Source organism: Columba livia, chromosome 1, assembly GCF_036013475.1.
Source record: "Columba livia isolate bColLiv1 breed racing homer chromosome 1, bColLiv1.pat.W.v2, whole genome shotgun sequence".
Classification (NCBI taxonomy): domain Eukaryota; kingdom Metazoa; phylum Chordata; class Aves; order Columbiformes; family Columbidae; genus Columba; species Columba livia.
Window position 1 is genome coordinate 39518347 of NC_088602.1, and position 22157 is coordinate 39540503.

General features: G+C 39.4%; 1 long non-coding RNA gene across 1 annotated transcript; it reads right to left on the reverse strand.

Moving 5' to 3' along the window:
- Window positions 1-5015: 5015 nt before the first annotated feature.
- Window positions 5016-13542, reverse strand: LOC110358428 (uncharacterized). The gene is made up of 5 exons (XR_010469843.1): window positions 13326-13542; window positions 12317-12429; window positions 10110-10185; window positions 8333-8390; window positions 5016-7645 (listed from the first exon to the last, which is right to left on the reverse strand). It is a non-coding gene; the product is annotated as an uncharacterized LOC110358428 (long non-coding RNA).
- Window positions 13543-22157: the final 8615 nt, after the last annotated feature.

A 22157-nucleotide genomic window follows, 5' to 3' on the forward strand; every position in this document is an offset into this window, starting at 1 on the left:
TCTGTTTGCAGCTACACTGGATATCTACATGATTCTTGAGATACCAGCAAGTGGAAGGGGGATAAAACTCATTTACCACCAGTTGCACACCTTTTGTATCCATCCACATTTCACCACAGATTCTTGTCTACAGTGCCAGGACATGTACTGTGTAAGAATGTGCTGGGCCATACCTTCTTCTACCACCATGAGAGCTTTAGTGTGGGTGATAGGTTGTTTCTTTGGGAGAGACGGAGGATAATAGGACATTCCACTTTCTTTTTGAGTTGTGGTACATATTTTTACCTGGTTCTATAAAAACAGCTTGCTGACTCCCTGAAGATCAGGTGCTATTTAGACTTGTCTTTTGAGTTCTTTGTGACTTTTTTTCTTCCTAATTTTCACGTCATTCCCTTTCTTGAAATTAAATACAACATTTCTCAGTTTGTTTTGTCTGCTTTCTGCTGTTATAGTTTTGAGGATAGTTTTGTTGTGTTTGCTGTTATGTTAGTATTTCACTAGCCTAAAAGGTCTCTTTTGGACTGAATCCTGGATGCTATAACACAAGACCAGATCAGAATGGCATCCTTCCTTGTGGGTTCTAAGACTAGTTCCAGAAAGCAGCCATTTGTTTCCTCCAAAAATTTCATCTCTGTGTCTCACGCTGGTAAGGCATTAATCCAGCCCACATGTGGCTGGCTAGAACTCCTTTCTACCCATCCTGATTTTGCAGCTTCTTGGATCATACTTGACATTTCTTGAGCATAATTATCACCCTGCTTAGGGTATTGATAACCCAGTCCTAACACTCTACATTATTTACGAATGCCACTCACAAAGATGCTGAAGAGCTTCTAATTTCCTGTAATATTTTTGTTGTGTTCCACTTTATATGATCCTTCACGTATACTGCCAATTTCCAACCTGTAACCCCTATGTATCACTCCTATAATGCTGTTTTCTCAGAGTCATTTACTGATGCCAGACACTGTGGTTATCCATTTAAATTTTTAGGCTTTTAACTTCAGTTGAAAAGAACTCATGAGGCTTTTCTCTCTTCTGTCTCTTAATACTGTTCATACTAGTCAACTGGCACCACAAGCGGTCTAATTTTGCCTGTGTTATTTATTTCTGTTTTGCTGGTTATTTCCCTCCTTACCTTTTCAGAATTGAAAAGAATATTGTCCTTTTTCTATCCTTCAGTCCATATCCCTTGCTTCCTAAATTAAAGATACTAGTACTTTTCTATTGCAGATGCCACTGTTTAGGTTCATAGATATAAGCTGTGAATGTATTTGAAATACTGAAATGTATGTGGTACACTTGATTTATAACTATCATAGGATTTTTCACAAAAAGCTCTGGTTCACAGACGCAATATTACAATAAATATTATTGTTATATTGAACTATTGTATTTGTTTGCATACTCTGGTATGAAACTGCAGCGGATTATAAGACATCTATTCACAACACAGTTGTAAACTCTAGGCGATAAACAAATGAATATATTATTTGCCTCTTCATTCACTATGTACACATACACACCTTTGTGCATACATTCCCACAGTTAAAATGGAAATGAAACCATTTAGTTGTAACAAAAAATTCTTCATTTTTTTGGTGCAAAATTGTAGTTATTAACATTCAGTCAATTTAACATCATGACTGCCTAAACCTCCGTTATAATGCCAGTTATAACACTAAGTCTGCTGAAAAATTAAATTAAGAGTTAAAGACTCTGCAAAAAAAAAAAAAGCAGAAGTACAGAGTTTTAAGCTGATGTCTCATCTGTTGTAAAACGTGCTTGGAATAAGAGTAACAAATTGCTACTATTGTCTTCATAATATTATGTAGGAAATACTCTTTAGATGATTATAAATTTCCATCAGTAAATGAGTGTACATAAAATAAAGTTAAATGATGATAGGTAAATAGTCTAATGTATGTAAGTATAAATGTTTTTGATATAGTGTACATGTAAATAACCACAATGACAAAAAAAAAAAAAAAAAAGAATTAACTGTAAATGACTGACTAAGATGTGATAAATGTTACGTTGCAAAGTCGTGGTCAATGGGGCAGAGCCTAGTTGGAGGCCTGTATCTAGTGGAGTGCCTCAAGGGTCAGTACTGGGGCCAGTATTATTCAATATATTAATCAATGACTGGGATGAGGGACTAGAGTACTATCAGCAAGTTTGCTGATGACACCAAGCTGGGAGGAGTAGCTGACACACCAGAAGGCTGTGCGGCCATCCAGCGAGACCTGGACAGGCTGGAGAGTTGGGCGGGGAAAAATTTAATGAAATCTAACAAAGGCAAATGTAGAGTATTGCATCTGGGCAGAAGCAACCCCAGGTTCAAGTATAAGTTGGGGAACAATCTATTAGAGAGCGGTGTAGGGGAAAGGGACCAGGGGGTCCTGGTGCACAGAGGATGACCATGAGCCAGCACTGTGCCCTTGTGGCCAAGAAGGCCCATGGCATCCTGTGGTGTATTAGAAGAAGGGTCGTTAGTAAGGTTGAGAGAGGTGCTCCTTCCCCTCTAGTCTGCCCTGGTGAGACCACATCTAGAATATTGTGTCCAGTTCTGGGCTCCTCAGTTCAAGAAGGACAGGGTACTGCTGGAGAGGGTCCAGCGCAAGGCAACCAAGATGATTAAGGGAATGGAGCATCTCCCTTATGAGGAAAGGCTGAGGGAGCTGGGTCTCTTTAGCTTGGAGGAGACTGAGGGGTGACCTTATTAATGTTTACAAATATATATAGGGTGAGTGTCACGAGAATGGTGCCAGGCTCTTCTCAGTGACAGCCAGTGGTAGGACAAGGGGTAATGGGTTCAAACTGGAACACAAGAGGTTCCACTTAAATTTGAGAAGAAACTTCTTCTCCGTAAGGGTATCAGAACACTGGAACAGGCTGCCCACGGGGGTTGTGGAGTCTCCTACTCTGGAGGACACACTCCTGTGTAGCCTCATCTAGGTGTTTCTGCTCCGGCAGTGGGATTGGACTAGATGATCTTTTGAGGTCCCTTCCAGTCCCTAACATTCTGTGTTTCTGTGTAATTTTACTTTGAATTTAACTAGGAAATTATGCACAATGTATTCATGGTATGTCATCCTGGAATTTATTTGCTAGAAAGATATGGATTTTTCCGGGGAAAGACAGGACTTGCATTGAATTGTACTTGACTGGACACATGCTGCTAACACAGATCCACTGGAGTATGACTTGTACTGCCAAACCCATTCCAGACTAAACAAGCATAGGAAGTACTTCAGTCTATTACGTAAGTATCTGAGGTTAGAAACCTTCACTGTTTCTACAAAGGAACATGAAACAATCTTCCAAAAATACTACTGACATTTAGTCAACATTTGCATTTAAAATTTAAATATCATCTATGTTGAAGGATGACATACGTAAACACATTGTCCTAAAAAAATTGTATTTATGTATTCAAAATCTAGAGTACAGCCTGGAAAGGATGATCATTTTGAAACGTTGTTCTTCTAATACTAATTTTATGTTTGTGTTAGTTTTCGTCACGGAGGCACCCCAAAGTTAGTTTTAGGTGGACAACAGTGTCCAAAACACACTTTTATTCTGGTCAAAAAGGTGCAGCAGATTAACCAGTAAAGAATGGGGTTTTAGCACTTCAGTAACATAAATATAGGTTCGAGTAACATTTGAGGACATTATTGGGGTACAGCAAATAACAATGGAGATCTACAGTGTGCATGCACGTGGTTCACCAAAGCAATGCCAGAGCTGTCCCTGACTCTGGGAAAAATACATGCTTGCCTGAATCTGGCAAAGAATTATTAAAGAAAATACACATGCTTATATTTAAGCATGGAAACACTCACCCACATGTAGAGATGAGCAGTCCCAACTTTTTTTCAGGAGGTTACCTTAGACAGTGTCCCAGTCCCAGGAGGGCTCTCTGCAGCAGCATTTGACCTGCGGTCCGAGAAGACACGCCAAGCCCCTGCCTTGGCGGGGTTCCATTTATATAGCTGAGTCAGATCTGACTGCGGGCATTCCAGAAGCCTCTCTGCACCTCCACTCTAGCTGTGGGGTGCCCCAAAACTTCTCAGCACCCACACCCCCAACGCTGACTATGGGTGCCCAGAAACTTCTCGGCTCCTTTGCACCTCTGGGCCTCCTCCTCCTTTCTCTTAATGACCTTGGCCAACAGGCTCTGGGGTCATACAAAAGCAGCTGTTAACCCCATTGCAGGAGAGTGGGGAGGGATGCATTGAGGAAGAGGGGGATGTGCCTGCACTTTCCATATCGAAGGAGGGCGGTGGCGGGGAGAGGGGGGAGTGTGCAACTGGCACAGGTACTAACACATATAGTTATTTAAGACTAAAACAAATGTCTTGAATAAATTTTTTACACTTTTTTAATAAATACTCTGAGTACTTACTTGCTCACAATGATGTGTATATGACAGCAAAATGTCATCCTGCTTTTCTTTGTTTTAAGTCCCTCAGGAGCATAATTACTTTTATTTAGAAAATAACTCCAGAAATGTGAGTGTAGTAGATATTCCAGACATAGTCCAGAATGGTTTGAATCAAATTAATATTAAACAACTTCTTTTACCTCCTTTGGTGGTGTTTCTGGAGTTGAATTTGCCTGATTTCCTAGAAATGACAGTTAAGTTATATTCTCAGCAAGTTAAGCATGCTTAATGAATTCCTTGGGGAAGCCAGAATATCTGTAGCACAATTAACTTCCCATTCTTATGTAAATGAAGAGATTCAGGGTCCCTGATGGAAGTCTGTTTTTTGGCTACAGTTAGCAAGTGTATGCTATTAAATGACACATGGAGCCTCGAGCTGAAATTTAGACTTCACTAATTTGTGCTGTGACATGTGCAAAGCTGCTTTAGAGGAATGTGAAACACAGCTTTTTAAATGTACCTAAGGAAACAGGGGTTATTACCCCTGGCTAGACTGTAGTCAGCAGTCTGATTACCTTTGCCTTTCCTTGGTCTTAGCAGAATGAGCATACTGGCACTCTTTTTACTCTTTTTATATTTACTTAAATATTTATTTGGGTTTGTATTTCTTTATTATTATTATTCAGTTAAGATTATTTATTTAAGATGCAAAGAGTACAATAAAGTGAGATAGTATTTTAGATTGTATGTGTGCATTTGTGTGCAAGTAGTTAAAGTTAATATCGAAAAGTTGATCCTGGAAAGAGAAATAAACTCTAAGTCAGGTAGACAAGGTCCATGCAGCTTGTAAAGGAAAATAAAATTTAATAGCCTGAGTGAGACAGAAGACTGGGAAAGCAATATACAAAATGAAAAGAGAATGTTACTGAATAGTTCAAGCTTTATTGATGCTAGTAACGTCCTTTGAGATCTTTGGATGAAAAGCATTCTATAAATGCAAAGTATTATTGTCTCAGAGGAACAAAGCTATATGCCAGCTCTAAACCACTGACATACAATTGGATTCAAGTTATAACCACAGAGTAGGATCTGGCTGAGTGCTTTGTATCTAACTTTAAATTACCTAGCAAAATTCCCAAACCCAAGTTGGGTCCTAGCTTTTCATATTTCATGGAACTTATAATGGTATAGTGAAAGAGAGTGCCTGTTCCTTTAAGGGTATCCGGTCAAGGGCCTTTTTCACTGCATTAAAGGATAATAAGAAAATAAGGAAGCCATAAACAAGAACATACAGGGACATAAACCTGACCGACAATTGCTAGGGGAGGTAGAGATGAGAACCAAATCTGGTCAGCTACAGTAATTGATGAGGACATGGAGGAGTGGTCTACCTTGACTTCAGTAAAGCCGCTGACAGTCTCCCACAGCATCCTCACAGCTAAGTTGAGGAGGTGTGGTCTAGACAACAGAGTAGTGAGGTGGGTTGCAAACTGGCTTAAGGAAAGAAGCCAGAGAGTGGTAGTCAATGGTGCGGAGTCTACTTGCAGGCCTGTATCTAGTGGAGTGCCTCAGGGGTCAGTATTGGGGCCAATATTATTCAATATATTTATTAACGATTTGGACAAGGGAATTGAGTGTACTATCAGCAAGTTTGCTGATGACACTAAGCTGGGAGGAGTGGCTGACACGCCAGAAGGCTGTGCTGCCATCCAGCATGACCTGGACAGGCTGGAGAGTTGGGCGGGGAATAACCTAATGAAATTTAACAAGGGAAAGTGTAAAGTCCTGCATCTGGGCAGGAACAACCCCAGGTTCCAGTATAGGTTGGGAAATTACATATTAGAGAGCAGTGTAGGGGAAAGGGACCTGGGGGTCCTGGTGGACAACAGGATGACCATGAGCCAGCACTGTGCCCTTATAGCCAAGAAGGCCCATGGCATCTTTGGGTGTATTAGAAGGGGGGTGGTTAGTAGATCGAGAGAGGTCCTCCTTCCCCTCTACTCTGCCCTGGTGAGACCCCATCTAGAATATTGTGTTCATTTCTGGGCCCCTCAGTTCAAGGACAGGGAACTGCTGGAGAGGGTCCAGCGTAGGGCAACCAAGATGACTAAGGGAGTGGAGCACCTCCCTTATGAAGAAAGGCTGAGGGAGCTGGGTCTCTTTAGCTTGGAGAAGAGGAGACTGAGGGGTGATCTTATTAATGTTTACAGATATACAAAGGGTGAGTGCCACGAGGATGGAGCCAGGCTCTTCTCGGTGGCAAACAATGATAGGACAAGCGGTAAAGGGATCAAGCTAGGACACAAGAGATTCCACTTAAATTTGAGAAAAAACTTATTCTCAGTAAGGGTGACAGAGCACTGGAACAGGCTGCCCGCGGGGGTTGTGGAGTCTCCTTCACTGGAGACATTCAAGACCCACCTGGACATGTTCCTGTGTAGCCTCATCTAGGTCTTCCTGCTCCAGCAGGTGGATTGGACTAGATGATCTTTCGAGGTCCCTTTCAATCCCAAACATACTGTGATACTGTGATACTGTGAGTGTGAGACTGTTTATTCCAGCAATGTTTTATGATAAGAGATCTTGTCAATTAGGAAAATAAGGGAAAAGGAGGAAACAGAAACAAAATATACAAAAACATAAACCTGACAAAACATTCATGGAGACAATGTCAAGACACAAACCATGCAAGTCACACTCATTAATGGGCTATCCAGAAACTACAAGCACACTTCCAGGAAGATCAACCTGGACTTTGTGATTGATAAGACTGCAAACCAGGCGGATCCCAGACAAGGAGGGGTGCAGGAATTGATACAGCTGTACAGACCCATAGGGGGATGATTAGGAGAAAGTGGAAAAGACAAGAACAAAGGGTGGGGGTAGACCAAGAGTGTTATAAAAGGGGATGCTTGTGTGTAAAACAGGGTTGATCAGTACAGTTGTCCAGCTGACATGCTTTTTCATTGCAGTCAGTCCTATCTTCTTAGATATTCTTGTGAAATCTCATCAAATCTGAGTCCTCTATGTGGGTGCTGTAGAAAGCAGCACCTTGTCCATGGCTCTGTGTGTAGCCATAGCTGTGTCTGTGTCAGTATCCTCTGAGGGTGTCTGTGTGTCTCTGGTATACATGCTCAGCTTCACTACTGGTTGAACCTGTGAACAGGAAGCTGCATCCCTCAACCTGGGCAGAGACCCCAGGATCATAGGCAGAGAGGGGTTCCAGTGGCTGGACAGGAGGGTCCTGTGTCAGGAAGGCTGGAGGAGGTAAAGAAAAGTCCTAACATCACTTAACTCATTCACAAAATATCAAAAGGTTGTCTAAGTTCCTTGGTGCTTAACTGTATAAAAGCTGTTCACATAGGAATCTCCTTAGTTATCACAGTCAACACAGGTATTTCACCTTTCATGAGAAAACATTTTGGGTTATGTCTTGTTCCGTTTTTCTGCAGACATTCAGGGACAGTTGTCTTTTGATTCTCAAGATTTTATTATTATCACAATAAGATCTTCTTTGAAAAAATTTACATGTTAGATCTACTCAGGTCATACCAATGGAGTAGAAAATTATTCTTGATTTTACATAATGTTTTAGCAGATGGAACACTTCCTTAAGAAAGGAAATGCATTCATATAAACAATTATTCAGTTTGACAAATTACAAATTCTACTTGTGAGTAGAATTCTTTAACCCACACCTTTTAAATTAATCTTAAATGAAGTTCTTTTCCAACCTTTCTGAGAAATCTAGGCTACTGCAAAGAAATAGTATTTAGATTTATGAAATCAGTCAGTGAGTAAGAGGCATATCTCTTTAATCCAGAAATGCTAATACTTTCCTAGCAGTGGGAAGAATTGTGATCATATTCCCTGTGTAACAGAGAATAAGTCTGTTTTATTTTCTACTTTTTTCACCCAGAGAAAGACTTAAATAAAATTCCCTACCTTACTAATATTTTGAATCCTTTGAATGTTTTGCACCTTCCACTTGCTTGAAAACAACCTAAATAGATAAACATATGTTGGTGAGATACAGCAAAGGAAAATTTCAGCAAGAAAGATTGTGGCTCAGCATGTAGATATGTATAGTAGTGCAATGCCTAAGAAGTTTCATGCTGATATATTTTCCATGTACAGCTGCTTAAAGCATTTATGAGGTTATTGCATGTTGTGTGCATGCTGGAGCGTAAGATCTAAACAACAGCTTTTTTCACCTCTGCTTAAATTAGTGAGAAACAATATATTGAAATAAATAGTCTCACATGACATTTTGCTATTTCGAGTCAAACTTTCAGTAAACTGGTGTGTAATCAGATGCTTTTTTAGTTGTTAAAACAAAATTTTACATTGAAATACAATTAGAAGTGTGTTATCTGAAATAGGACTCTTTTAATCACATGTGTAAAACTACATCAATTATAAGAGGAACGTGTTTAGCTCAAATGTAGAGGTCTGTGTTGCAGATGTCTAAAGTTTGGTGAGATGAATTTACCTTCCATTTTCTGAAGCTTCTTCCTCCTTGCAGAGCTTAAAATGACTCATACATTTTTCAGGGACAAAAAAAAAAGAAGGAAAGGAAAGGGAAAGGGAAAGGGAAAGGGAAAGGGAAAGGGAAAGGGAAAGGGAAAGGGAAAGGGAAAGGGAAAGGGAAAGGGAAAGGGAAAGGGAAAGGGAAAGGGAAAGGGAAGAAAAGAAAAAAAGAAAAGAAAAGAAAAGAAAAGAAAAGAAAAGAAAAGAAAAGAAAAGAAAAGAAAAGAAAAGAAAAGAAAAGAAAAGAAAAGAAAAGAAAAGAAAAGAAAAGAAAAGAAAAGAAAAGAAAAGAAAAGAAAAGAAAAGAAAAGAAAAGAAAAAAAAGAAAAGAAAAGAAAAGAAAAGAAAAGAAAAGAAAAGAAAAGAAAAGAAAAGAAAAGAAAAGAAAAGAAAAGAAAAGAAAAGAAAAGAAAAGAAAAGAAAAGAAAAGAAAAGAAAAGAAAAGAAAAGAAAAGAAAAGAAAAGAAAAGAAAAGAAAAGAAAAGAAAAGAAGACTCAGTACTTGGAGTAATGTTTAATGTTTCAGTTTCTGCTTCAGGTTATGTGCCAAAAAGCATGAGAGCTTCCTCGTGGAAAAGGAAATCATCCAGAAAAACAATGTTTCTAATCATGACATTACATATCTCCTGAGAAAAAGATACAACATGGTTTGGGGAACCACTCTGGAGGCAATGTGTTTATTTTATCAGTCACACTAAGGAAGAATGCAACTGTAATTCTGAAAGCAGAACTGGGCATCTGGGCATTGCCACACCCCATTTTCTTTGTTGTTAGAAGCCTAAATTGCTACTCCAGGTCCTAAACAGAGATATTGGGAAGGATGCAGAGCCTGGCTTTTTTACTAAATAGTTCGCACAGGTGTCTACTCTACGCTTTTGAGATAATATTTCCCCTTGACAAGATCAGGAACAATAGTGCTAATAAGCACTGGGCTTTGGAGAATTACCTGTATTTCCCTGACACTGTGACATTGAGTGGAAATTAACATAAGAATTGAGGCCAACAAATGTGGGGGGTTTGTTTGTTTGTTTGTTTGTTTTTAATTATTATTTTTTAATCTCTGTTGATAAAAAGGGTATTCCATCAAAATCAGCACCTGGACAGAAATAGGACACAAACCTTAATAAGGGACTGAAGACAGAATGGCAGGCAGGTTAATATAGTCATAGATAAATACATTTATTGTACTTACAGTTACTTATATCTAGCGGGAACTCAAGTCTCCATAACTGAAGGATGAAGTCACTGACACACAGCATCATCTAGAACTTTAAATTTAGTTAAAAATTAATTACACAAATCCACTGTAAAGTGATTCTTTCAGAGTGTCCTAGGTTGTTCTTAGGTGAGATGTTTGCCTGTTAATCTCTGAAGCAATCTTTGAGAAAGTGTATAGTAGGTGATAAATTTATAACTATCCATTATTTAAAAAAAAAGTTGTGATATAACAATATGAATAATAAATGTATTTAAAATAATAAGTAAACTCCCACTCCAAAACAGGATTAGTATCTCCTCTGCTGTATCACAACATAAATAAATAGCCTTGATTCCTCACGACATGCAAAGCTATGTGAGTCATTTCTCTATATAATTATAATAGTGAAATTCTAATTTCTTACTGAAGTAATTCGGGCTTTTTAGTTAATTTTATTTCCTATTTTGTTTTCTAGCTGAATTTTTCATGATGTACTACCATCAACAAAGAAGACAAATTAGACAAAAGAAGACAATTGTGATTGTAATTGTAGAAAAAATGTAGCCTACACTATTTCTAGAAAGCATTTAATTCTATCATGAACTGCCTACACTCTGCAATTTGTTTTGTGAGAGCTGTAGCATATATTATGTATACACTGGGATTACACTTTATTATCATACGTTCTCATTAACAGAATTTGCTGCTTACTTCATTAAACACAGAAATGAATGATAACAACCTTGTACTTAGTGAGATGATGAAAGAGAATAGTTGAAAGTTGTTGGTATGTTGTTTTTTTTTTTTTTCCTTATTTTCCTGGTTTTGCTTCTTATATATATGAATATATGGATATATGAAAGAAAAGTAAATCAGTAATACCTTCCATCATATTGGTTTATTTGTCACACTGGAAGAAATTCAGGATAAACTGGTGTGCTACAATTTCTGTATACATTTCAGAACTTCCTGTTTGTATTTTGAAGCTATATTCAACGACAGAGATAAACTCATGGCAGCCAGCATAGTGGCCTGCATCACCCCTTTAGCCATCTAAAACACCAGAACTATAATGAAAACACTTCTTCTATGTTAATATGAAATAGAATCATAGAATCTTTTTGGTTGGAAGCGACCCTTAAGATCATTGAGTCCAACCATAACTAGTAACTAGTGGGAAGGTAATTTTCTAAACATCTAACAAATGTAAAAATATTGTCTATTTTTCTGACCTTGCCTTTCACCCTATTTTAGGAAAAACTGAAAGCAGAAAACTTCATCTGTATTTACTGCTGAATCGTACAGGATCTACCATCACTAAACTAAACTGTCCATAAATAGACAAAGAAAGAAAACATCTATTTTATTTCAAACATTTGCTGACTTTGTTTCACCTTTTTCCAGATACTCATATACAACAGTCTGCAGCTTCACATGGCTGAGATATTTGTAATTCTTATTAGTATCCAAATATAGAAACGAAAAGGAAATTCTTCAAGTAGGTAGTGGATATCACCTGTTCTTTGACTAGATGGTCTTCATCTCTCTCAACATTTCCAGGCACATAAACCACCACTTTTCTCTCTGTCTGCTGTGAGGTAACAGATCCAACTTCTCTCTCCAGAAGTGTTTAAACTCATTTAGGGTCTTGTTTATTCTAAAAGTTTCCTGGCTCTTAACTTTAACTTTTTTTTGTATTCTCAAACAAATGTGCTCAAAGGAAAGAGTGTCACTTTCCTACCAAGTAGTCTATAAACATGGAATGGGTAGATAGATAGACATTCGAACTCCATTTAAGTCATCTAAGGAAGCTCAATAAGTGTGTTGTGTGCATGAAAATGACCAGAATACCATGGAAGTGATAAACTTTTTCTAAGAGTCTAACTGTATGCTGTAAAAACTACTTGGCTTCAGAGAGAAAGAGTTCACTTTTCAACAAATTCATGAATCTGTGTATGGTTTTAGAACTATACGAAAATGAAGCAAGAAGAAAACATCAGACACTTGTGTCTCAACGATTTCTCATGCAGATGAAAGGAAACAGAAATGGAATGCCTTACTCAGCCTCCTGAAAAATTGCCACATTTCACCCTCAGTCATTTTCATATAAACAACAAAAAAAGTCAAAGGTTTAAATTACACGGACTGGATTATTCTGGGAACAAAAATGAAATGGATCTTTGAGGCAGCATGTTACTTACAGTGGAATTCCATACTCAGTTCCTTTTCAGCCTAGGAAAGAAATTATGTTCATTTCCACTTAACACCATTCACAGTGAATTCTGCATAAATTCATTCTAGTTCATTGGGAAAACTAAAAACAAACAAACAAACAAACAAACAAAAAACTAGCAACAACAAAAACAACAACAACAACAAAAACACAACATAAAAACCCGACGTCTCTTCTTCTGCCTGCTGTTTTGTTTATCTGCATATGCAGTGGACCAGCAGACCAGCAGCAGCAGCTCTTTACTCACAGAGGGAAACAGTTCACATGACAGAAACAAAAGTGTTTGGTTTCTATATGAGCACATACACAAACTCATTAGCAAGTGATATTTCTGGATGCTGTAACTCTTTCTATTCTGAAGCTTTTTCCTTGCTTTTATTGATTGTGCGCTTTTCTGGAAAAGATGTCTTCTTACAAGCCGGCTTCAAAAAGCAGATTCACCTTGAATTTTCTCACATGTATGGATAATATAGGGAGGATAGCATATGTCCCGTCCCAACAGATGGGATGAGGGATGAGTTAACTCTAGACGTGACACGCGCCCTGACTCAACAGATGAGACGAGGTGCGAGTTAGCTCTGGGGTAATTCTGCACAGTTACGTGAAGTGAATGACAGACAATCACTCCTGGGGTCCAATTCAATTGTGAGTTTTACTAAAAGTACTTCTTGGAATATTGGTTACAGCGAATGGCGACTTGGCAAAAGTATAACAGAACTTATCAACACATTAACAGTGAAAGTCCTATTACGAGCGGTGTATTGGCAATCATCAGTAGCTATAATATGAAATTTAACCAGAAATAAACAGCAGAGCTTAAAGATGGTGTTATCCTTATAGGTTCAACAGGAAAGAGAGAAAGAGAGTAATATATATACAGGAGGAGAGACAAAAGAAATGGGTGTATAAGAAAAAGAAGAGAAGGAAAGAGCAGAGAGAAAGGAAGAAAGAAAAGAGTGAGGGATCCAGTCTCTTACGGCCCCACAGTGTGGACGACAGGACTTGTACGATGATGTGTAGCCTCGGTGTTCCACGGCGAGGATGCTGGGGTCAGGAGTGCAGTGTCCTCCGTTCAGAGTGAGGGTCTTCAGGGTGCTGGTATTCTCTTGGTGAGGCCGAGCTGGTGTTCCCTTCGGTGAGACTGGTAGGCCCTGGTGAGACTGGTGTTCCCTCGATGAGACGTATTCCCTCCCTAACCATGCTGGTTTTGGTGGGCTTTTATAGCTCCCAGAGGAAAGTCTGGGGAGGGGGGTGGGGGCGGAAGTGGTGATTGCGAAAGAGGGACAAGTCCGGACAAGTCCTGGGCCACGTTGAGGGTCTCCCTTTGTGTTGTGCAGAAATCCAGGGGGAAATGGTGATTGCAAAAGATCAGCAAGTTTCGACAAGCCCTGGGCCATGATAAAAGGGTCTCAACTTTTCCCCTTTGTTTGCCAAGCTGGGCATATCAGGAGATGGGGCTATGTGCACTCCAGCACATCCTCCATCTCCTGTCGGTCAGCCAGCCTGATCTGTGGCTCGTTAGCTCGTCATTGATGTGCAGATCGCAGTGCTCCCTGCTCTGAATGTGTTTTCTTCTGGCTGAACTAGTCACAATGTTTTCAGCCATGATCCTTATCAATGCTCAACAGTATAGAGAAGACATATCAACTTCTCTTGGCATTAAAAAGAGTGGTGAGACTAATACAAGAATTTTTACCTTATTGTCTGTGAAAAATGCAGTTGTGATTCGTGCTAAGATGTTTAATGTTTACAGGTATAACCAAATGAGGCACGGACTCTGAACTTGGAAAAGGGAAAGGTGGTTAAGTTCTATGTAAAAAGTTATGAAGCTTGTTTAGGAAGTTATATTGATATTGGGAACTAACATTTTAAGGGTTAAGCAACTGTGTAATAAGGGCCTACTAACAAGCTAACATTTTAAACCACATTATTAATATCTAGTTTAGAGCTGTATGTAACTACTTGTGCTAAAAAAAGTAGGACTTCATTAAATGCCGAGATAAGAAGTTTTACAGAACCAGCTGTGCAACCTTGAGGAGACAAGATAGCCAAGATTTACAGTAAGAAGGAGGCACCAGTCTGGTTCATGTCGGTTTGGTAGCTTGGATTCCAGCCAGTTCCTCCTAATGAGCCAAAGGTAAAAAGTCCACTGTGACAAAGCTGAAGGAGCCTTCATCCAAAGACCCCTAAAGACCCTTCCTCAAATTCACCAAGTGACATTGCGCAGGGGAGGGTCAAGGAGGGGAATATGTAAATAGTTATCTGAGACTCATTTTAATAAAAAGCGGGAAAGGTCATGAATATGTATAGGCGTTCCTGGGTCATTATGAATATGTAATACCATACTGTATTTAAGCACACTTCTTATTGTTAAAAGTGTGCGTGTTGGGCGGAGTGAATCCCCCGCGCACCCAGCGCTGTTTTGCTTATGCTCTAATGAACACATGTTTAAGGAATACAAGAAATTGGATTAAATGTTATTTATCCATAGAAAAAGCGTAAGTTAGTTATTTCATTGTCCCTCCATCAAATGGCCGACACATTAATTTTACAACATGATCAATGAAATCTGTCTTCCATGAAAGAGCAGACTGAGGGTCAGATTTATACTTTGAGAATGTGTCTTAATTAGCTTATCATGAGCTTTCTTTTGGGTACTGCAATATAAATAAAGAACAGCAAACGCTATGTACAACCATTCAGGGTAATTACAACTAATAAAAAGGTTTGCTGAGAAAATAAAATGTGCAAACTGTTAAGAATAGAAATGTCCTGTCAAACTTCCACAAAGTATATAAAAAGTTGTAGGGACAATATACTGTATTATATCAAATAAAAATGGTGTGCATTCTGTTGAAAAAAACAAACAACAACAAAAATCAAAACCAACCAAGCAAAAACTACACTCACACACACACAAACAAAACAAAACAAAAAAAAAACAAACAAACCAACCCAAACAACACAAACCTTTAAAAAAAAAAAAAGAAAATGAGATCATCTCCAGATTATTATACACCAAGGCCTCATACGTTGTGAGGAATATCTACTGAAAGTACAAGGTCTGTAAAGATTTGACTTCGTTTTTGAGTACAATTGGTAGTAAGTTATCAAAGAAACATAAAAGAAAAGAAGATTTGGAAGCAGGAATGTATATCTTCAAAATCCTAAAATCCTAAGAAATATTTTCAGCATTTATGCTTAACTCATCTTAGTGTCGGTGGCAGTCATTCACTTTCAGATGAGAAACAAAACAAAACAAAACAAAACAAAACAAAAAAAAAACCACAAACAATAAAGATCAGATGATTTAAATTTTAGAGAACACTTAAAAAAGGATTGTATAGACTATCAACCAAGAGTTATATTCATAATGTCTGTGAAATTCTGATCAAAATAAGCAGAGATGACAGTAATTCCTTGCGCACTGTTGTGGAATCCTAATCATTACTGTTACCCAAATAAATCTGTTTCCATTCAAACAACAACACCATTAAATGTACAAACAATTAACTTTAAAAATTACATAACTTTTAATTTTAAACCCTTTCCTGTCCGGATGTGAACTCTGCATTTCTTCAGGATCATAAGAATCTCATTAAGTTAGCTCCAAAATCAATAAGAGAAAGACACTAATTTAGTTCATCTAGGAAGGTATTATTTAACCCTAATTTTTACAAGACATTTTAAAGTTTCATAAACTCTTATGAAAAATATATTATTTCCAGACTCTAAGTTGTCTTCCTGTTGTTTGTTTGGTTTTGTTCTTTGTTTTTCATTGGTTGTGATTTTTAATCTTACATTTCATAGAACCATAGAAGCATAGAATGCTAGGAAGTGGAAGGGACCTCAAAAGATCGTCTAGTCCAATCCCCCTGCTGGAACAGGAACACCTAGATGAGGCTACACAGGAATGTGTCCAGGCGGGTTTTGAATGTCTCCAGAGTAGGAGACTCCACAACCTCCCTGGGCAGCCTGTTGCAGTGCTCTGTCACCCTCACTGAGAAGAAGTTTCTTCTCAAGTTTAAGTGGAACCTTTTATGTTTCAGCTTAAACCCGTTACCCCTTGTCCTACCATTGTTTGCCACCGAGAAGAGCCTGGCTCCATCCTCATGACACTCACCCTTTATATATTTATAAACATTAATAAAGTCACCCCTCAATCTCCTCTTCTCCAAGCTAAAGAGACCCAGCTCCCTCAGCCTTTCCTCATAAGGGAGATGCTCCACTCCCTTAATCATCTTGGCTGTCCTATGCTGGACTCTCTCCAGCAGTTCCCTGTCCTTCTTGAACTGAGGAGCCCAGAACTGGACACAATATTCCAGATGTGGTCTCACCAGGGCAGAGTAGAGAGGAAGGAGAACCTCTCTTGACCTACTAACCGCCCCCCCTCTAATACACTCCAGGATGCCATTGGCCCTCTTGGCCACAAGGGCACAGTGCTGGCTCATGGTCATCCTGCTGTCCACCAAGATCCTCAGGTCCCTCTCCCCTACACTGCTCTCTAAAGGATCATTCCCCAACTTATACTGGAATCTGGGGTTGTTCCTACCCAGAAGCAATATCCTACATTTGCCCTTGTTATATTTCATTAAATTTTTCCCTGCCCTGCTCTCTAGCCTGTCCAGGTCACGCTGGATGGCAGCACAGACTTCTGGCGTGTCAGCCACTCCTCCCAGCTTGGTGTCATTAGCAAACTTGCTGATAGTACACTCTAGTCCCTCATCCAAGTCATTGATGAATATATTGAACAGTACTGGCCCCAGCACTGACCCTTGAGGCACTCCACTAGATACAGACCTCTAACCGGACTCTGCCCCATTGACCACGACTCTCCAGCTTCTTTCCTTCAGCCAGTTCGCAGTCCACCTCTACCTGATCGTCCAGACCACACTTCCCCTGTTTAGCTATGAGAATGCTGTGTCAAATGCTTTACTGAAGTCACAGTAGACCACATCCACCGCACTGCCATCATCTATCCACCTCGTTTTATCTTCATAAAAAGCTATGAGGTTGGTCAAGCACAACTTCTCCTTGGTGAAGCCATGTTGACTGCCCCTAGTAACCCTCTTATCCTTGATATGCCTTGAGATGGCACCAAGGATAAGTCGTTCTATTACTTTCCCAGGGATGGAGGTGAGGCTGACTGGTCTATAATTACCCAGGTCTTCCTTCTTGACCTTTTTGAAGACTGGGGTGATGTTAGCTTTCCTCCCGTCCTCAGGCACTTCTCCCATCTCCCAAGACTTGGCAAAGATGGTGGAGAGTGGTTCAGCAATGACGTCAGCCAGCTCCCTCAGCAGCCATGGGTGCATCCCATCTGGGCCCATGGATTTGTGGATGTCCAGATTGCCTAATTTTTCCTTAACCCAGTTCTCATCAACCAAGGCAAATTCTTGCACAGTTCCCTGTTTAGCCACGCAGGTCTCCTGGCTCCCTTCCTTGACTTCCTACATGTGGGGATGCTCTGATCTTGAGCTTGGTAGAAGAAATCCCTGAATATTAACCAACTCTCTTGGGCCCCTTTACCTTCAAGCAGCCTTGCCTATGGGATTTTCTCTAGCAATTGCTTGAAAAGGCCAAAGTTTACGCTGCTGAAGTCCAGGGTTGCAATTCTGCTTGCTACTCTGTTCCTGCCGCACAAGATCCTGAACTCCACCATTTCATGGTCGCTGCAACCCAGGCAGCCCTCAGCCTTTATTGCTTCAACCAGACCCTCCTTGTTAGTGAGGATGAGGTCCAGCAGTGCACCCCTCCTGGTTGGCTCCTCCACCATTTGCAGAAGAAAGTTATCTTCAGTGCACTGGAGGAACTTCCTGGACTGTGGCTGGCTGGCTGAGCAGTCCTTCCAGCAGACATTAGGGAAGTTAAAATCCCCCATGACAACCAGGGCCTGTGATTGTGAGGCTGCTCTCAGCTGCCTGTAGAAGGCCTCATCAGCTTCCTGACCTTGATCTGGTCATCTGTAATAGACACCCACAACAGTGTCTCCCCTGCCAGCCTGCCCCTTAATTCTCACCCATACACTCTCAACTTGCTCCTCATCTGTGCCCGGACAATACTCAATACATTGTAGTTGCTCTTTCATGTAAAGAGCAGCTCCACCACCTCGCCTGGCTGTCCTGTCTTTCCTGAAGAGGACATAGCCATCCATGACCATGTTCCAGTCATATGAGTTGTCCCACCATGTCTCTGTAATTGCCACCAGATCATAATCTCCTGCCCGAACACAGATTTCTAGCTCCTCCTGCTTGTTCCCCATGCTGCGTGCATTGGTGTACAGGCATTTCAGGGAGTGAGCTGAGCATCCTAATTCCACCCTAGGGGGATGGGAGACCTCCCAGTCCCCATCAATTCTAGAATGCTGCCCCACTGATGCAAGCCCACCTAGAACCCCATCCCCCTTCAAGTCTAGTTTAAAGCTCTCCAAATGAGCCCTGCTAATTCCTGACCCAGCATCGTTTTGCCCCTGCAGGATAAACCATTCCCACACATCATTGTGTGGACTGGTGTCCTATAACTCTAGTCGTTATCAAAGAATCCGAAGCCCTGCCTGTAGCACCAGTCTCAAAGCCAATTGTTCACAGATTGAATTCTTCTGTTCCATCCCACGTTGTCACCCAAAAATGGAAGGAGTGACGAGAAAATCACTTGAGCTCCAGACTCTTTCACCATCCATCCCAGAGCCTTGGAATCTTTCTTTATTCCCCTCATACTGCAAGATGCAGCCTCCTCCCCACCTGTCTGGAAGATCGGCAGTGGGTAGTAGTCTGTCAGGTGCACCAAGACAGGGAGTGCCCTGGTGATATCCCTGATCCGGGCCCTGGGTAAGCTACAAACTTCCCTATGATGAGGGTCAACTCTGCATGTTGGGTTTCAGTTATCTTACTTCTGAACTGTTTTGATTCATATGAAGTTTGATGGTACTCATTGCATTGGGGAACACATGATTTTGTTTGTGCACAGTAAATATACTTCTGATGAAAACTATATTTCAAGGTAAATAAATATATATCTCCTAGAGATCATTACAGATATTGTTAAAAGTATGTGCCAAAGTGATAAATAGCATTACAAGCTAATTTGTCTAATTTGTAAGTGTACCAACAAGCAGAAAGAAAAAAAATAGACCTGAAATTTATTTCAACATTTTATGCAAAGCCACCAAACTTGCATGTTGAAGAAACAGTCTGACTAGGAGGGGTAAACAGAGATATGTTGAATAGTTTGGGACTAATGTAGGAATCTCCAGCTATGGTGATTTTCTTGCTTTCCAAGTTGCCTTGGCTAATACAGTTGACATATAAAAGTATTGTAGCGAATAGGGAATATTTCCAACTGTTTATCTGGTTTACACATGATAATCCCAAAGAGGAATTCTGCTGGCCACAGTTTTTTCTTTATCAAAGTAGTAGTTTATTATCTTTATCTGGGGAAAAAAAAATGCAAGCAATTCTATTAGGTTTTGCAGATTCTGCAACAAAGAGATACTCTTTTATTATTTTTATCTGGATTACATTCATCACCAATATAGACAATAATAAATAGGCCAAGGAAAATATTCACTTAAACTGAAAGCAATTGAAATTAAATTTTTTATATTAAATTATTTTGTTAAAATATAAGGCTCAAAATTATGTTGCAAAGAAATTTAACTTTGGACTACCAGGGTTTTCCTGATAAACATGACACAGTACGGAAAAAAAGAAGAAAAACTGCTGAAGAAGATAATCCTGTTGGGTACACGTGTGTGTATCAGAAATTGTTTCAATGGGATTGTTTAGGAGACTCATAAATCAGACCAGTTAAACTTAAAACTGAATTTTACAGCAGGGACATTCAACAACAATATACTTTGCTAATGAATAGTTTTTAAAGATATTGATCATTATCACTACGTATAGAAAGTAGTCTTTAACAGTCATATTCCAAATCAGTTGAAAGTAACATTCATACGTACCTATATAAGCAGTCACATATGAGTATGACTGATGTTGTGCATTAACACAGGTGGTTATTGTCCTTAATCATCTTAGGTATGAAAATTAGGTAATTGCACCCAAGAACTCTTCAAGAAGGAATGCCAGAAATAAAATGGGTGCCTTTTTCCCATCATCCTTCCACTCCCAATTCAAGATCTCCTTTTGTAAAATGTTTGGGCTTCTGTACACTCCCCTAAGTTGTGCTTCACACAGCAAATTTCATAACAACTGATAACAAGCCTTAAGAAGTCAGGAAGGGCTATAGCACTTTTACCATAAGGACTTAAATCTTGTTCCCTGTGATGGTAATGTTATTTTTGGGTTACTAGGTGCAGAAATGTATTGTTTTCCAGCTATTTTCATCAGTGTGTTACTATTTCAGATTAAAAAGAACTAATATTAATTAAATCCTGCTCTAGAGTTCTTCAATTTTTAGGAGATAACAGACCTCTGTTTGTCTCCAATGTCATGTCTACTCTCACAAGCTTTTTCCTCTTTTTTATATGGCCAATGACCAAGTTGTTCCCATAATCTATACAGCACAGAGGATCTGCCAAGGAAAGGAGATTAAATTAAGTAGGTTTCCTAACTTTTTGTCTTTAATGGAAAGATTAAAAATAACTAAGTAATTAAATAATTTAGTGCATTAGTTAAGATATAATTTACATTACTCTATGAATCTGTTTTGTCTCCTGCAGCAGGTTTATAGAGCATGGAGATCCTGTTTACCTACATATCTCATTTTTGAGCTAAGCAATACTGGGTCCCCCCAAGGTAAAATCCCATGGCCCACATACTCATATTACCTAATGAGTAGATATAATTTGGACTATCAGTACAAAGCATAAATCAGGGTCCACACCAATAGGTTACACACTCCATCAGTTTATTCATTAGCAATTCCAAAGGCAACCTATTGCCCTGAGAATACTGAGAGGCTTAAACATACAGAAATTTTTGTTCTTATAAAACTAGAAATGGAAGGCCTTTTCTAAAAGAAAAGCTAATGGTTGTTAGGCACTGAGCAACAAGAGGTCTTCCTCATCAAATGGATACAAATCAAGTTTATACTGGATGACCAGCTTGAACCTATGCTCTAACTGTAATATGGATGCTGACTTCGGGTTACATGTCCTAAAAGACAGGAATTTGTGAATCAGGTTTGATCTCTAGAAGCTTAGCTCCCAGAACAGAGATAAAAATGCATTAGGATATAGTTAGACATCTGAAAACTAACGGCCTGTGAAAAGTTAGATAACTGAGATAACTATTACTAAAGGAGGTGATAAACAGTAGAAGTTTCTTTGAAATAACAGGAATGGATTTGAACCTGCTTTTACAGAAAACAATCTTGGACTAGTGTGTCATGTTTTTTGAATAAATTCATTAAACTTTCTGATATTTAAGTAGTTGAGAACTGCCTTCTCATCTATCTATGTATTAATGACATCAGCTGCAAGACTGTTTTCTAAGCTTTACAGTTTATGTTACCTAAGGTCTCTCTCTCCCCACCCCCAGCAGGATGAAAAATTGGCTGGGCTGTTGAGCTCAATTTGAAGTGATCAGTGGTTAAAAAGTCCAACTGTCAGCCCATTACTGGTCGCATCCCCTAGAGATCAATACTAAGACTGTTTTATGTCTTTAATAATAACCTGTTAGTGGGGATAGAGTACATTTTCAACGTGTCTGCAGATGACAACACAGGAAACATAGATACACTCAAAGATAGGTCTACTATTCAGAAGAACATCTACATACTGAAGGAACGAGCGAACAGGGATTTCAAGAAGTTCAATAAAGGAAAATACAACATTCTACACCTGGGAA